This window comes from Lepus europaeus, chromosome 11 (assembly GCF_033115175.1).
Source record: "Lepus europaeus isolate LE1 chromosome 11, mLepTim1.pri, whole genome shotgun sequence".
NCBI lineage: Eukaryota > Metazoa > Chordata > Mammalia > Lagomorpha > Leporidae > Lepus > Lepus europaeus.
The window spans coordinates 7,815,103-7,833,440 of record NC_084837.1 but is presented as its reverse complement, the minus strand read 5'-3'; positions in this window follow the sequence as shown (position 1 = coordinate 7,833,440).

Here is an 18,338-nt window from a genome sequence, read left to right as displayed (position 1 = left end):
TTTCAGAGTGGTGCAAGTCGTTGTGAGAGAGGTCAGAGTATTTCCCCACCCTGCTTGTGAAAGGCAGGAGGTGGAGGCAGAGACCAGACAGTGTTGGTTGAACTTGGGTTTTACTGGTATTTATTAGTATTGGTCAGGTTTTCAAGTGAGGACCTAAACAGGACTGTGCCAGCATGGCAAAGACACGAATAGGAGGCCCACTTCTTTCCCCAGCTCACTTTTCTCTGTTTGGGCACGTGGCTTCTCAGGCAGAGGAGGTGCCGAGCCGGCGAGGCAGGAAAAGGCAGAGGCTGGTTATGACTCAGCCCAGATCCAGCTCAGGGCAAGAGCACCCTGAAGCAGTGGTTCCCAACCTCAGGCTATAATTTAAAATCACCTAAGAGACTTTAAAGACACAAGTGTCTGGGGCTTCCGGGTGGTTCCATTGCCCATTCAGAGTGAGTAGCACTGCCCCGAATTCTCATTTTCTGCAGCTGAGTTAGTTTGCACTGCTCTTAACCAGTGGGATGCCACTTCGTGACCCTTAAAGGTCAGAGTTTAATGCTGTAGTTTCAAACAAGAAATAAAAGTGTATGGAAGGTGCCAGTGTGGGTTCCTTACCCCAAGCCATGAGATCACATGGATTCCAAAAACTCTTGAGATTGAATGTCAAGTTGTGAGGTTCTGTGGATCTCTACGTTTGGGGAGTAGGGCAAGAGGGTAGAAAGTGCACACCTCTGGGAGGGTTTTCAAGGGAAGCCACAGACCAAAAGCCCAATAGTGGCAGCAAAACTCGTGGTAGAGGTGAACAAACAATGCGAACAACAACGACAGAACAAGTCACCAGGCCCCAACAACAAATGGAGCCCCTCACCTTTGCTCACGCTCCAAATTTCTCTTCTGATTCCCAGATATTAACCAGTTTCCTCTGCCTCTAAACCACCACTGTCTCCACCTGACTGGGATAGTCTCAGTTTGGGCTCCATAAGAATGTTCTCATGAGCCCAGAGCCTCTGGTAGAAGTCTGGGAGACTGGTTTATGTGAGACCATGCTTCTTGCCTTCAGTACCCCTCAAGTCCCCTTTCAAAGCAAGGTTTATGAATGGAGTTGGACTCATGGGTTAAATCCCACCAATAAATAATGCATCCTAACACAACTCCTTAACCTGAAATGTCCATACGAATTCCAAGGCATCCTGTTACAATGCAGGTATTGGTGCCTCTGTGTTGACTCTGGACAGCAAAATCCAGGAGGGTTTGTTTGAGAATGACTCAGAGGGACTAGGATCCCTTGGCTCTGTGTTGCAAGGTAGCCCTGAAGGTGGGGCCCTGATCTAGACTGTCAGTCTGCTGCCTCCTGGAGCAACTGATTATGCTAACAAATGTGCAAGTGTTGTGGGCTCAATGTTTCATCTTTTCTTGTCAATTTTATGCCTGTCTTCAGTTCGGAGAGGAAGAAAGTATCATCCCAACCACACAGAACTGCATCCAGGCTTCTGGAAAGCCAGTGTCGGCAGCATGGTGCAAGTTTACTTCCTTTTGCTGACTGAATGGGCCTGGAGAATTTGCGATGCCTAAGCTGGTGTGGCGTGAACGCAGCTGTGGGTGTTGGATGGGTGCTAGTCGGCAGCCCTTCCTGCTGTCTTGTTTCATGCTCCAGTACCCTGGGTGAAATTGGAACTGAGCCATGATGCATAGATGGGCTCTTGCCTCTTTTCTTCTGAGATTTGACCGTGTTTGTGAACCTAGCCCAAGTTAGATACAGTGTGGAGGTTAGAGGCTGGTGGTGTCTGGTGTTGGCCTGACTGTGAGCCATGGCATCTTGCTGAGCCACCTCGGACTACTGCCCTTGAGAGCTGATGCCAGTGTGGGCCAGCAGTAGCTCTGTGACCGAGACTTGGTGAGTCACATGTCCCTTGGTCTTGCTGTTCCAGCCCTAGATGCTGTTGACAGGTTAAATTATTGACAGTGATAGCAGCATTAGTATCACTAATTATGGTACTACAAGCACAGTCCTTATAGTCCTTGTAAAAGCAGTTAACAATTAGTACTTACTGAGTGCTTCCTAAGTTCCGAGGTCTGGATTAAATGGGCTACATACATGTATATTACTACATTTTATTTTAAAAGGGACCATGTGAGGTTGTTTATTTTTGGCACCATTTTCAGAGTGGGAAATTGAGGCCAGAGCAGTTTAATACTTTGCCAAGCCTACACAGATAGTAAAAGATGGAGCTGAGAATGGACCTTGGAGTTTTCAGGTATAATGGCTGTGTGCCCTTAACCTCTGTCACACACTACCAGGTGCCCAGCTAGCCCTGACTGATTACTGGAACTCCAATAGAAAGAATCACAAATGGTATTCTTTAGAGGCAGCCAAATGACCATTGGTCAAAGCTCTTTGGGAAGCATCTGATTGTGGAGCCTTTGTACTGTCAGGTCTGCATAAGCAAAGCTCTCAAAAGTTCATGGCCATTTTTCTGCATTTTGATGACTGCTCACAGTTTAAATATCGAGAAGGGAGTTGATACCTTCTGTCATTCCCCGATTGGCAGAGTAGATAAGTGAGGAAGCATGACCGGCAGTGAGTGGAAATCATTAGGCATCTTATGCTCAGAGTCATTACAAAACTTTCCTACAATGGGTGAGCCAATGTAACAGCGGCCTGAAGCTTCCATATGTCAGTGGAAAGCAGGAGGCAAGAGACAGTTGCCTTCATAGCCTAAATATGAATATTTGATCCAATTGCCAAAATCTTTGGCCTCTACTGGCATGTGATAGCCCTGGAAGGCAGCATCAGTACCACATGGAAGTGCTGCTAAGGAAATTCTGCCTTTTCAGAAAATAACATTTCAGGGTAGCTGCTGTTGCATTAATGGTTTGTGTTTGTATTATACTTGTCCCTAAGGGAGTTTTGTGTTTGTATTATACTTGTCCCTAAGGGAGTTTAAATTGTTTTAAGACGTATTTTTTAAAGCCCAGCACTGTTCTGAGGGATCTCTCAATGCTTTGTCTGTGGCATGTTTTGGCTCATACCTCCTGTGAGGGTCACGAGTGCTTATCAGGGGCACTCTCCAAGGAAACTGTGGAGTCCTGTGCTCAGTGTGGCTTAGGTCTCAGGCACTGTGGTGGTATCTGTGAATGTAGGGCTCTTTGGTGGCAAGTAACAGAAAATGACTCTGGCCAACTTGACTTGGAAAAAAATGGTATTTATTAGAAAGCATATGGTAGTTTACATAAAGAAACAGCTGAAGACAAGGACAGAACAGGTAGGAGAAAAGCTCTAGGTATCTAAGTGTCAAGAACAAACACTCTCCCTTTCTAGCTGATCAGGATGAAGCCATTCACTTTCTCCCTTGTGACAACCCCACCAAGGGAGTGGGGGTCGGGAGCATCTGATTGTCCTTGCCTGGCTCCAAAGCCCACCTTTGGGATGGAGGGAGAGAAACACCTTGACTGACAGTTCAGCTATGCTCAGCTGATGATGAAAAAGGCTCCAGATGTCCCTGCCCTCTATCTGTGCCTCTTGCCGTGTGATTTTGCAGCTTTGCCATCAAGGGTGGGGTGTGTGTGTGTCTTTTTTCCCTTCTTTGAATTGGGGTGGCCTGGAGCCTCATTCTATTTGAGCAATAGTAAAGTAATGTCATTTCTGAGAGTAGGCCTTAGGGGACCTGCTTCAGTGAGTGCACTCTTTCTCAGAACTTTGTTGTGATGGTTACTTTGTTTTTAATGATTTATTTATTTGTTTGAAAAGTGGAATTACAGAAAGGCAGAGGCAGAGAGAGAGATATCTTCCATCTTCTGGTTCACTCCCCAAATGGTAGCAACAGCTGGAGCTGTGCCAATCCTAAGCCAGGAGCCAGGAGCTTCTTCTAGGTCTCCCATGCAGATACAGGGGCCCAAGCACTTGGGCCATCCTTCACTACCTTCCCAGGCCTTGGCAGAGGGCTGGGTTGGAAGTGGAGTAGCCGGGACTCAAATCAGCGCCCTTAAGGGATACCAGCACTACAGGCAGTGGCTTTACCTGCTACACAACAGCACACCATTCCCATGATGGTTAATTTTAAGTGTCAGCTTGGCCGGCTAATCAGTTGCTGGGAAGCTGATAGGACGTTATTTATGTGTGTGTCTTTGAGGGGGTGTTTTGGGGGAGAGATTAGTATTTGAATCTGTTGACTAACATCTTCCCTCACTGAATGTGCATGAACCGCACCAACACAGTGAGGGCACCGATGGAATGAAAAGAGAAAAGCAATCTCTACGATGAAAACTACAAAACCTTATAGAAAGAAATAGAAGAGGATACCAAAAAATGGAGAAATCTTCCATGCTCATGGATTGGAAGAATCAATATCATCAAAATGTCTATTCTCCCAAAAGCAATTTATACATTCAATGCAATACCAATCAAAATACCGAAGACCTTCTTCTCAATTCTGGAAAAAATGATGCTGAAATTCATTTGGAGACACAGAAGACCTCGAATAGCCAAAGCAATCTTGTACAACAAAAACAAAGCTGGAGGCATCACAATACCTGATTTCAGGACATACTACAGGGCAGTTGTTATCAAAACAGCATGGTACTGGTACAGAAACAGATGGATAGACCAATGGAACAGAATAGAAACACCAGAAATCAATCCAAACATCTACAGCCAACTTATATTTGATCAAAGATCCAAAACTAATCCCTGGAATAAGGACAGCCTATTCAATAAATGGTGCTGGGAAAATTGGATTTCCACGTGCAGAAGCTTGAAGCAAGACCTATACCTTTCACCTTATACAAAAATTCACTCAACATGGATTAAAGACTTAAATCTATGACCTGAAACCATCAAATTATTAGAGAGCACTGGAGAAACCCTGCAAGATATAGGTACAGGCAAGGACTTCTTGTGAAAGACCCCAGGAGCACAGGCAGTCAAAACCAAAATTAACATTTGGGATTGCATCAAATTGAGAAGTTTCTGTACTTCAAAAGAAACAGTCAGGAAAGTGAAGAGGCAACCAACAGAATGGGAAAAAATATTTGCAAACTATACTACAGATAAAGGGTTGATAACCAGAATCTACAAAGAAATCAAGAAAATCCACAACAACAGAACAAACAACCCACTTAAGAGATGGGCCAAGGACCTCAATAGACATTTTTCAAAAGAGGAAATCCAAATGGCCAACAGACACATGAAAAAATGTTCAAGATCACTAGCAATCAGAGAAATGCAAATCAAAACCACAATGAGGTTTCACCTCACCCCGGTGAGAATGGCTCACATTCAGAAATCTACCAACAATAGATGCTGGAGAGGATGTGGGGAAAAAGGGACACTAACCCACTGTTGGTGGGAATGCAAACTGGTTAAGCCACTATGGAAGTCAGTCTGGAGATTCCTCAGAAACCTGAACATAACCCTACCATACAACCCAGCCATCCCACTCCTTGGAATTTACCCAAAGGAAATTAATTTGGCTAATAAAAAAGCCATCTGCACATTAATGTTCATTGCAGCTCAATTCACAATAGCTAAGACCTGGAACCAACCCAAATGCCCATCAACAGTAGACTGGATAAAGAAATTATGGGACATGTACTCCATAGAATACTATACAGCAGTAAGAAACAATGAAACCCAGTCATTTGCAACAAGATGGAGCAATCTGGAAAACATCATGCTGAGTGAATTAAGCCAGTCCCAAAGAGACAAATATCATTTGTTTTCCCTGATCGGTGACAACTGAACACCAAAGGGAAAACCTGTTAAGTGAAATGGACACTATAAGAAACAGTGACCTGATCAGCTCTTGTCCTGACTCTAGATGTACAATGTAATACTTTATCCTTTTTAGTATTTGTTGTTGTTGTTGTTCTAGTACTAGTGGTTGAACTCTGTAATTAACACACAATTATTCTTAGGCGTTTAAATTTTAACTGAAAAGTGATCCCTGTTAAATTTAAGAGTGGAAAAAGAGAGGGAGGAGATGTACAATTTGGGACATGCTCAATCAGACTTGCCCCAAATGATGGAGTTAGAAATGTGCCAGGGGATTCCAATACAATCCCATCAAGGTGGCATGTACCAATGCCATCTCACTAGTCCAAGTGATCAATTTCAGCTCACAATTGATGGCTCTGATAGGTCTAAGAGTCAAAGGGATCACACAAACAAGACAAGTGTCTGCTAATACTAACTGATAGAATCAAAAAGGGAGAGAAAGATCCAACATGGGAAGTGGGATACACAGCAGACTCATAGAATGGCAGACGTCCTAAACAACACTCTGGCCTCAGAATCAGCCCTGAAGGCATTTGGATCTGGCTGAAGAGCCCATGAGAGTATTGTAGGCATGGAAAGCCAAGATACCATGGAAAAGAAAAAAAGAAGAAGACCTAAATGAAAGATCTCTGTGAGTGAGATCCCAGTCGAAAGAACGGGGCCATCAAAGAAGAAGGTACCTTTCTCTGAAGGGAGGAGAGAACTTCCACTTTGACTATGACCCTATCGGAATAAGATCAAAGTCAGCGAACTCTAAAGGCTTCCATAGCCCTGGCAACTCATGACTAGAGCCTAGGGAGATTACTGACGCCATGAACAGGAGTGTCAAATTGTTAAGTCAGCAACAGGAGTCACTGTGTACTTACATCCCATGTGGGATCTGTCCTTAATGTGTTGTCTAATGTGCAGTGATGCTTTAACTAGTACTGAAACAGTATTTTTATACTTTGTGTTTCTGCGTGGGTACAAACTGATGAGATCTTTACTAATTATATACTGAATCGATCTTCTGTATATAAAGATAATTGGAAATGAAAAAAAAACCTGGTGTTAATTTGGAAATGGCATAGAAAATTAATTTTTAAAAAAATATTATATTTATCTCTGTCTTTAATGTGCTGTACACTCTTATTTAATGCTATAACTAGTACTCCAACAGTATTTTTTTTCACTTTGTGTTGCTATATGGGGGCAAACTGTTGAAATCATTACCTAATATATACTAAACTGATCTTCTGTATATAAAGAGAATTGAAAATGAATCTTTACATGAATGGAAGGGGAAAGGGAGAGGGAAAGGGGAGGGTTGTGGGTGGGAGGGAAGTTTTGGGAGGGGGAAGCCATTGTAACCCATAAGCTGTACTTTGGAAATTTATATTCATTAAATAAAAGTTTAATTAAAAAAAGATGTTAAAAAAAAAGAAAAGAAAAGAGAAAAGCAGGGGAATTCATCCACCTTGAGCCAAGACATCCGTGTTCTCCTGCCTTTGGACGGGTGAGTCCCTGTTTCTGACTCTGCGGCTTGTTTTCCTGCCCACCCAGGAAGGCCTTTGGCCTTTGACCTTGAACTGGGAGTCACATCATTGGCTGCCCTGGTCCCCAGGCCTTAGGGTGTGGCATGAATTCTGTCACCATTGCTCCTGGTTACTCTGCTCCCTAACAGCAGATTTTTGGACACACTTCTGGGGGCATCGTAGTTGCGCGAGCCAATTTTTATAATCTCTCTCTCTATCTCATACACACAAGGGTAATTCTAAAAGTCTGTGGAAAAATGAATTTGATTGCATTCTCTCTAGAGGATTCAGACATGATGCTGGTGGGCTGTGATCATCTGAGGTGCTGGGATTCACACTGAAGGTGACTCCCTCATCTGACTAGAAGGTGGTGCTGAGCTGGAGGCCTCTCCCCACAGGCTGCTCAGCTGTTCAGAGGACACAATGTCTGGCACTCACAGAACAGATGTTCTGAGAGAATAAGTCAAAAATGGCAATGCCTGCGGAGCTCCGTACATGTGCTCTGCCACATTCCACTTATTGGAAGTGAGTCACAAAGTTTGGCGTGCATTCAAAGTAGGCTCCACTTTTTGAATGGAGGAATGTAAGAGAATATTCAGACACATATTATAAAACCACCAGGAAGGCCGGCTTCCAGTCCACCCTCCAGCTAACTTAGAGATGCATAGATGAGCCTCCCAAGACCAGCCAGGCCAGCCTATGTGAGCAGATCTTCCCAGACCATCTGCAGACCCACACCAAAAGGAATATTTGGAGCCACAAGGATTTGGCCTGATTGGTTATGCGGCAGTATTGTCAGTGGTTTCACTAGCTAAGACTCTGAGTGGAGGGCTAGCTCTCCAAGGGAGGGTCAGGATGCTGCTGGACACAACCTGGGGTCAACTGAGGTGACCGTCTGCAAGGAGCCAGCAGTGCCATGGGAGTGAGACGGGTACCAGTTGGAATACAGTGAACTGCTCACAGTAGTAGAAGCATTTCCGAGGTGCAGCGTTCAGATCATGAGCTCTCAGAGTGCAGAGGTTGTGTTTATGTTGAAGAAATCATGTACTCTGCGGCTAATTCTTGATTACAAGAAGAGAATGGTCAACATTGGAGAGAGGGACGCGTGGGTTTTCCTTCTGAAAGATGCCACTGGAGCTGGATTTTTAAATCTCAGTAGGAGCTTCAGAAGCACGTGGTGATATCCCATTCAGAATGCTTTGAACTAGCACCAAGGGTTGTTCAAAAAGTTCATGGAGAATGGGATTAAAAGATATTTAGGGGCTAGCATTGTGATGCAGTAGGTTAAGCTGCCACCTGTGACTTGGCATCCCATATTAGAGCCCTGGTTTGAATCCCAGCTGCTGCACTTCTGATTCAACTCCCTGCTAATGCAGCTGGGCTAAGCAGTAGAAGATAGCCCAAGTGCTAGTGTTCCTTCCACCTGTGTGGGAGACCGGGATGGAGTTCCTAGCTCCTGGCTTCAGCCTGGCCCAACTCTGGCTGTTGCTGCCATTAGGGAGTAACCAGTGGGTAGAAGATTTCTCTCTCTCTCTCTCCCTCTCTCTCTCTCTCTCTCTCTCCCTCTCCCTCTCCCTCTCCCTCTCCCTCTCCCTCTCCCTCTCCCTCTCTCTCTCTCTCTCTCTCTCTCTCTCTGTGTCACTCTGCCTTTCAAATAAATAAAAAAAGAAATATTAACATGAAATAAAGATAAATTTATTTGAGGGCAATTTTAAAAAAATCATGCATAGTTTTTTTTTTTTTTTTAATAATGAGTTTTCCATGACCTTTTTGAAGACCCTTCCTATGCATGGATTTCTGAATATTTTGACTCACAATGAGCTAATCTTTTAATTCTATTTTCTGAAAACTTTTTGAAATACCCTCATGTTTGAGAAGCTGAAAGCATGTAGTTTGAAAGGCCCAAGCAAACACTGGTGGAAAACCAGACTAAGGAAAAGACCATCAAATGTCCTACACACTGGATGAGTGGCCATTGTAGCTTTTCCAGAGACCCTTTCATATTCAAAAAGATCTTGTTTGAACAACAAATTATATGCTCAGTTTAATCCTGTGCCTTGGTGAGGAGAGTCAATATCTGCATATTAATAAATGACCAGGCTTTTGCTCTATAATAATGAAAAAAACCTAACTCTTTTTTTTTTTTTGAGTTGAGAATAAAAGGAAAGAAATATTGGAATTGTGGAAAGTAATTTGGGTTGGGGTATTGTAAAGGCAAGACTTTCAAAAAGTCTTCTTTGGCTGTTTTTCACAAGACTGTCTTTTAAGTTTTCCCATGTCTTACTCTTAGATATGAGACCAATTTTTAATATGAGCTAGAATTTTTTTCATTAAACACACACATTAAGTTTAATGAATGTGCCATTATTTGAAAAAGTTGCCTGAATTGTTTTTCTCCTCCAGTCAGAGACTAGTTATAGAAGATACTACATTATTTTTCTTATAAAATGCTTAACTATAAATTAATATCCCTAGTAATATCTTAAACTACACAGAAACGTTTTCAATAATATTATTTAATTCCTCCTGATTTTCAGTCAACCTGTGTGAGTTATGTGATGATCTTTCTTACCACAAAGTTATTAAGGTTTTTGTCTTCATCCATTTACTGCTGCTATCACAGAATACTTGAGGCTGGGTAATTTATAATGAGCAGTTCATTGCTCAGAGTTCTATAGACTGGAAAGACTAGGATCACGGACATCTGGTCTGTGTCCTCACATTATAGAAGGCAGAGGGGCAGTATAGCAGACTCACTCCTGTAAGCTGCTTTCATTATGATGTTAATGTATTTGGAAAAGCAGATTCAAACGCCTCACATTAAGCCCTACCTCCCAACACTGTTGCCCTGGGAATGAAATTTTCAACATTTCAGTTCTAGAAGATATAGTCAAGCTGCAGCAGATATTGCCATGTATTTTATTGAGATAGTCCATTTTATGAGATCTCATCTGTTGGTTCACTCCCCAAATGCTTGCAACAGCCACAGCTGGGCCAGGCTGAAGCCAGGTGCTGGGAATGCAGTACAGGTTTCCTACATGGGTGTCAAGAATCCCATCACCACTGCCTCCCGAGGTCTGCACTGGTGGAAAGCTGGAGCCAGGACTGGGAATCCTGGAATTCTGATGTGGAACATGGGTATCTTAACTGGCATTTTAACTACGGGGCTAAATATCTGCCCTGTTGTTTTTAAGTGTAATTTTGTTTCTAACTACATATTATGCTGTAAATCACTCCATAAGCCACTCAATCTGCATTGTTCCAAAATTGAAATATCACTTTGTCATAATAATGAATTTTTTATGTTTTATCTTGTCTTGCATTAACTACATATGTAAATGTGTATACTAAAGATCAAAATAGTTTTGACACTGACTAGAAAGGATGTTTAATCTTTTCCTTCTCTGTTGAATCAAAGTAGAGATTTTTTTCATTCAGAAAATACTAACTTTTTTTTTAACTTTTATTTAATGAATATAAATTTCCAGTGTACAGCTTATGGATTACAATGGCTTCCCCCTCCCATAACTTCCCTCCCACCCGCAACCCTCCCCTCTCCCGCTCCCTCTCCCCTTCCATTTGCATCAAGATTCATTTTCAATTCTCTTTATATACAGAAGATCAATTTAGTACAAAGATTTCAACGGTTTGCACCCACATAGAAACACAAAGTGAAACATACTGTTTGAGTACTAGTTATAGCATTAAATCAAAATGTACAGCACATTAAGGACAGAGATCCCACATGAGGAGCAAGTGCACAGTGGCTCCTGTTGTTGACCCAACAAATTGACACTCTAGTTTATGGCGCCAGTAACCATCCTAGGCTATCGTCATGAGTTGCCAAGGCTATGGAAGCCTTCCAAGTTTACCGACTCTGATCATATTTAGACAAGGTCATAAAAGACAGAGTAAGGATAGTAATCAATGATCCTAAGAGTGGCATTTACCAGGTTTGAACAATTATACAGCATTGAGTGGGGAAGAGGACCATCAGTACACACAGGGTGGGAGTAGAGCCATTGGTGGTAGAGTAGAGGTTATGATTACAAAGGAATGAGGCCCACGTGCACTAGACAGGGCCTAGAACAAAGGACAGAGTCATTATTAGAGGAGCTAAGGAAGGTGCTGTCTAAGCTACAATTAAGTTTTCTGATTGAGAGGCAAATAGAACCTGATAGAAGGGGCTTGATAATAATCTGGTGGGCTTTAGGCCCTGTAAATTCAGAGGCCCAGACCTATCTATCTCTTCACATGGGGTATATCCTAAGGGAGGTGTGAACCTCCTAGGGGAAGGCACTCTGTTGACTTTCATTACTTGGCTGGGCTGGGAGGAGAGCTGGCCAGGTAAAGGCAGGTGGCATCTCTAACAAGAAATTTACAGTTCTGCCTGCAATGTTGCTGACCCTACTTGACCATCCCCTCAGCTGCAGTGGTCACTTTGGAAGTTGGGCTGAGTGAAGGGCTTTTCAGCTTAGAGCCAATAAGATCTGTGGCTCTGACCTGGGCATCCTTCGACTCCAGGGCAGGTCCATTTCCAGTGATCCAACTCTTGGCAGAGCTGCCAGGGCTCTTCACAAGCTGACTTCTGCTGAAGCCCAGGCTTACCACATTGAAAGCCACTGCAATGGACTGGCCTGTTGGGTCTGCTTGAGGGCAGATCACTGTCCAGATCAGCCATTAATAGGCCTGCCACCCACTGCTTCTGATGCCTAGCTTTCTTTTCCTCCTGGTTTGTGTTAAAGCAGACCAGAGGATGCAAGTCAAGGGAGTGCCCGTTTCCCATCTCTAATCTTCGGAAAATACCAACTTTTATGATGAATTATAAGAAACTATTATCTGCCGATAATGGTACCTTTATTTTTGTTTATTCACTTTCTTTGAGGTTCAGAGTTATTTTTAAAAAGGTACAATTACAGTTTTGATATTTATGATTCAACCCAGAAAGATAGCACTCTATAGAAACTTGTTTTTGAAAGATTCATGTATTTATTTGAAATGCAGAGTTACAGAGAGAGAGAAGGACAGAGAGAAAAAGAGAGAGATCTTCCATCCACTGAGTCACTCCCCAAGCAGGTACAATGGCCAAGGCTGGGCCAGGCAAAAGGCAGGAAGTAGAAGCTTTATCATTGTGCCCATTTTCATCTTTAAATAAAAGATTTTAATTTTCCTTCTGTCTTGGTTAGAGATGTCTAGGTGATTTTGTATCTATAACTTTCCTATGCAATTTTTTTACTCACAATTATTTGAGATGTACTTGAAAATTTAAAATTTAGACTGATATAGCTCATATTGGTTTAACTATAAAATTAAAATAGAAAATAAAGAGATAAGGGAAAATACAATGTAATCCAATATGATTTCACTTTAATCCCCTTTTGGTGGTTTACTAGTTTTATTTATTTTTTAATATTTATTTATTTATTTGAAAAATAGAGTTAGAGGTAGAAGCAGAGAGAGAGAGTCTTCCACCCACTGGTTCACTCCCCTAATGGCCGCCACGGCTGGAGCTGCCCCGATCCAAAGCCAGGAGCCAGGTGCTTCCTCCTGGTCTCCCATGCAGGTGCAGGGGCCCAAGCACTTGGGCCATCTTCTACTGCTTTCCCATGCCATAGCAGAGAGCTGGATCAGAAATGGAGCAGCTGGAGCTGGAACTGGTGCCCACATGGGATGCCAGCACTGCAGGAGGCACCTTTACCCGCTATGCCACAGCACCGGCCCTGGTTTATTGGTTTTATAGAACACTTTATTTCTTGCTGAAGTCTGCTTTAAAGTGTATAAATTCATTTTTGGGGCCAACGCTGTGGCGTAGTGGGTAAAGCCACCTCCTGTAGTGCCGGCATCCCATGTGGGTGCCAGTTTGAGTCCCAGCTTCTCCACTTCTGATCCAGCCCTCTGCTATGGCCTGGGAAAGCAGTAGAAGATGACCCAAAACCTTGGGCCCCTGCACCCATGTGGGAGACCCAGAAGAAGCTCCTGACTCATGGCTTCAGATAGACCCACCTCTGGCTGTTGCAGCCATTTGGAGAGTGAACCAGTGGATGGAAGACTTCTCTCTCTCTCTCCCTCTCTCTCTCTCTCTCTCTCTCTCTCTGCCTCTGTAATTCCACCTTTCAAATAGATAATTAAATAAATCTTAAAAAAAATAAGAATCACACATTGCTGTACTTCCATTGTTCTTCCCAGCTGGCATGCTATTTTTAAACATTTTACTTTTCCATGTGTTATAAACACCACATTTCCTCATAATTTTTGCTTTGAATGATCAGTAATCTTTTAAAAATATTTAAGCAACAAAAAGCACACAGATCTAACCATGTAGTCACGGTTACGCGTGTTCTTCATTCTTTCATAGAGATTGATATTTCCATATGGAATCATTTCCGCCCCCTGCCCTGCCCCTGCCTGAAGGATTTCCTCTAGAATACTTTGTACTGAGTCTCTGCTGGTGACAAATTCTGTTATCTTTTACCAGCCTGAAAGTATCTTTATTTTGCCTTCAGCTTTGGAAAGATATTTTCATTGGTTGTATAACTGTAGGTGGATAGTCTTGTCTTTTACTGCTTTAAATATGTTGTTTCATGGGGTTCTTGCTGGAGTTTCACTGAGGGGAAATGGGCTGTCACCCTTGTCTTTGCTCCTCTGTTGCAGAATGTGTCTTTGTGTCCTTATCGCTTGTGAGGTCTTTCTCTTTATCATTGGTTTCAGCAATTGATTATGATGCATTCATTGAGCTTCATGGATTTCAGCTTAAAGTTTACATCAAAATTGGAAAACTTTCAACAGTTACTCTTTTCAAATATTTTGGCTGTCAATCTTCCTGCCCTTCAAGGATTAAGAGAGTACTTAAAAAAGTTCATGGTACATGGAAATAAAGGGTAAGCTCATTTTGATACAAAAAATTTGAAATCTACGAATCTGAAGAGACCTCAGAATGTTCATGGAAAATGTGTATTTGGAATAAAATTGCATGAATTTCAAAACTTTTGGCCAAAATAAACTTATTTTTTATGAATTTATTCATTTATTTGAAAGGCAGAGTTATAAAGAGGCAGAGAGAGAGAGAGAGAGAGAGAGAGAGAGAGAGAGGTTTTCCATCTGCTGGTTCACTCCCAAATGGCTGCAATAGCCAGAGTTGAGCTGATCCGAAGCCAGGAGCAAGCAGCTTCTTTCAGGTCTCCCACATGGATGCAGGGGTCCAAGGAGTTGGGCCATCTTGCACTGCTTTTCCAGGCCATATCAGGGGGTTGGATCAGAAGTAGAGCAGCCAGGACTTGAACTAGCACCTATATGGGTGGCTGACACTGCAGGCAGCAGCTTTACCTGCTACGTTATAGCACTAGCCCTAAATTAATTTAATATCATTTTCCCTGGGCTTTCTGAAGCATGTTTCTATAATATATTTTTTTAAATATCTTTGTTTTCCACTGAGTTTTCTCCTTATTATGAGTCGAATTTTCTTCTGGCTTGCATGCATGGTAAATTTGAATTGGATGTCAGACATTGTGAATGTTGCGTTTTTAGGGACGCTAAATGAAATTTACTATTCTGATGGATCTTCTTGAGCTCTGTGATAGGATGCAATTATTTTAAGATTTATTTATTTATTTGAAAGTCAGAGTTACACAGAGAAGGAGAGGCAGAGAGACAGAGAGAGACAGAGAGAGAGAGAGAGAGAGAGACAGAGAGAGAGAGTCTTTCATCCTATGGTTCATTCCCCAGTTGGCTGCAATGGCGGAAGCTGCGCTGATCTGAAGCCAGGAGCCAGGAGCTTCTTCTGGGTCTCCCATGTAGGTGCAGGGGCCCAAGGACTTGGGGCCATCCTCTACCGCTTTCCCAGGCCATAGCAGATAGCTGGATCGGAAGTAGAGCAGCTGGGACTTGAACCGACGCCCATATGGAATGCTGGCACTGCAGGCAGCAGCTCTACCTGCTACACCCCAGCACTGGCTCCAGTTCACATCTTGCTTTTAAGATTTGTTAGGTGAGACCAGAGCAATACTCAGGTTCAGGCTAATTATTTCCTACTAATAAGGCAAAATTATCAGTGTATTGTCTGTTGCCTTCTGAATCATGAGGTTTTTAAGGTCTGGCTAATTGGAACAGGCATTGTTTCCAGGCTTATGCTACCTCTGATACTTCCAGGTGGTCCTTTCTTTAACCTTATGTAGTATCTTAACACATAGGCACAGTATTCCTATGAGTTCTAGGGGGAGACCCTCTGCAGATTCCCCTACTTCTGTCTCTGTCCTGCCCTCTTCCCTTGTTAGTCTATTTTGTAGGCTGTGGTCAGATTGGTCTCCTCCAACTGGGAAGTCTGCTGTTTCCTCATAGGTTCCTTCTGCCCTGTGAATGGGGAACTCTTCTTGTCATAGGAAGCTGTGGAAGCCACAGAGCTCACCTGTTACCTTGCCATCTCGTAGGCATCTCCATTCTTCATTGCCTGATCTTCAGTGTCGTAAAACCCCCTCAAAGCCGTCAATTTTTGTTTATTGATTCTCTAACCCAGAATCTTCTGTAATTCTTTTATGGGCTTCTACAATTTACTGAATTTGGAAAATCCAAGAACTAGGAAAGAGCCATGTTGGTACGAGAAATATTTTTGTATTTTCTGTTCTGAATTTAATACTTCTGTCCCCCTAGTGGATAATGCTTTTAGCTCAGGAATGAATAATAAGAGATAAAATAGAAGAGCTATTCTTTTTCCAGAGTTTAATGGAATTGCTCCTAAGGTTTCCCAATTAAGTATGGTATTAGCTGTGGCCTTTTTCTGTTTATCATCTATCCTTGATAATGTTAAGAAAATTTTTTCTATGTCTCCTTTCTTACCAGATGGTTTTGTTAAAACTCAAATGTTACATCTACTGACAAATACTGTAAGAGTCTATTCAGATGTTCATGTAGTTTTTCCTCAATGTATTGATGCAGTGAATTCTATTAACATATTTCCTAGTATTGAACCAAAGTCTTATTCCTACTGTAAAACCTTGATTGATCAGATCATACTTTAAAAATTATGTTTTATTTGCCAGTGCCTTACAGTTTTAAAATCTGTGTTTGTAGGTGGGAATGCGATAATAGTTTGTATGTGTATGTGCATTGTACAAATATTTACTTCACCTAATTTTAGAACCAAGGTTACACTAGAGTCATAACAAATAGCTCAGAAGTCACTACTTTCAAAAAATAGCAGAATGCATGGGTAGCCCTGTGATCAGTGAATAAAAAAATCAAATCAGGAGTTAAAATATTCCCTAAGTTGTTCAGTCAGACATGCAAGTAACTAATAATTGTAATTTTTTACAAATTCTTCCATAAATAGAAAATATAAAACCTAACCCATTTTGTTCAATAAACTTAGAATATTCTGAATTCTAAGAGTAGATAAAATTTAAACATATGCACTCACACACATGTGCACACACACACCCACACAAGTATTTAGTTTGGGTATAAGAAAAATTTTATTAAATAAAACTAAGGAAATAACGGAAATTAAATAGAAAAATTCAAATGCAATTAAATAAAAAAGTCTATTCTTACGGACTTTAAACAGTAAGAAAATACTTTTGAAGCATACACCTTACCTTATAAAGATACAGTATCAAAAGTATGTTTCAAAAAGTCTTCTACAGGCTATCTTCCCTGATGTGTACACCTTACCTAAGAGGATGCTCTTCTTCCTCATTTTGTGATGTGAATATGTATACCTCTGCTTGCCTTTCTCTGGTGTATATTTGATTTTCAAACTTTCCAATAGTTTTGTTTTGATATATGTCTTACAACACACAACTAAATTTACTGGGTGACCCATTCTGAAAAGCATTTTGCCTTAACAAAAATTTACTGTTATTAAAACAAAACAAAACAAAATGAAATGAATAAAGAAAAACTTTCTAGACACAATTCAGTAAAATGTAAAACAGAAAGTTTTACAAATAAAAGTGAAATTAATAATCCTGACAAAATATTATTGCAAAACCGTGACATACCATAACTGTACATATTTCTAGCAGAAGTATAAATTCATGCAAAGGTTTTGTAACAGAATTTTTCATATTGCTTGAAACTTAAAATGCATATACTCTATAACCCATTCCTAAAGTCACACCCAATGCATTGAGGTATGTTCAAGCATGTTCATAGCAGAAAAATCTGTGATGGCAATGTTGGACCTCTCAGTTGCAGAGATGCCCACTTGCTCGGGAGGATGCCCAAAGATCCAGACTCCAGACCAGTTGATGCAAAAAGTACAAGGTTTTTATTGAACGTTTGCGCAAACGGGCCCCCACCTCAGGTAGTGAGGAGCCCTGAGCGGCAGTTTCACACAGGTTATATAAGCAACGAATTAGCATATTCCTAATACACATGCGTAGGATTGGTCAGTTCAGAGGGACCATTAGCATATGGGAGAATGCTGGCGAAGAATGCTGGTGGAGAGTGCTGGTGGAAAATGCAGAGGTGGCACGGGATTGGCTGGTTCGGAGGGACAATTAGCATACCGGAGAATGCTGAGGGAGAGTGCTGAGGTATTACAGGATTGGCCGGTCGCAGTGACATCATAAGTGCATGCCTAGAGACTCTCTGAAGGGGAGGGGCAGCTCTGCTCTGGCGCGCCCAGAGGTTTCCCGGAGGGGAGGGGCAGTTCTGCTCTGGGCGTGCCTAGAGGTTCTCTGAAGGGGATTGACTTCTTCCCAGAGAATGTCCTGCCCGCTAGACTCTGGGGAACATCTAACCTCTTAAGAAGCCCCTGATATTTGCCCAGGCCTTGTTTCTTGTCCCTCCCCCCCATAAGGGTCCTTCAGCAGAATATTAAAAGTAAGCTGAAGTCCATTGATGGAAGAATAAATTGATTGTGGTGTATTCGTGCAGTAGAACCCTCTGTAGGAATGAAAATGAGTTGAATATATGTGTTCATATCTCCTTATGGATAAATTTTAAACAAAAAAACCCAAATTGTCGTAAAACCATATAATATAATATAATATAATATAATATAATATAATATAACTTATATGAAATCCAAATGCAAATAGTGCATAGTGTTTTGCTTAGGAATCAATGCA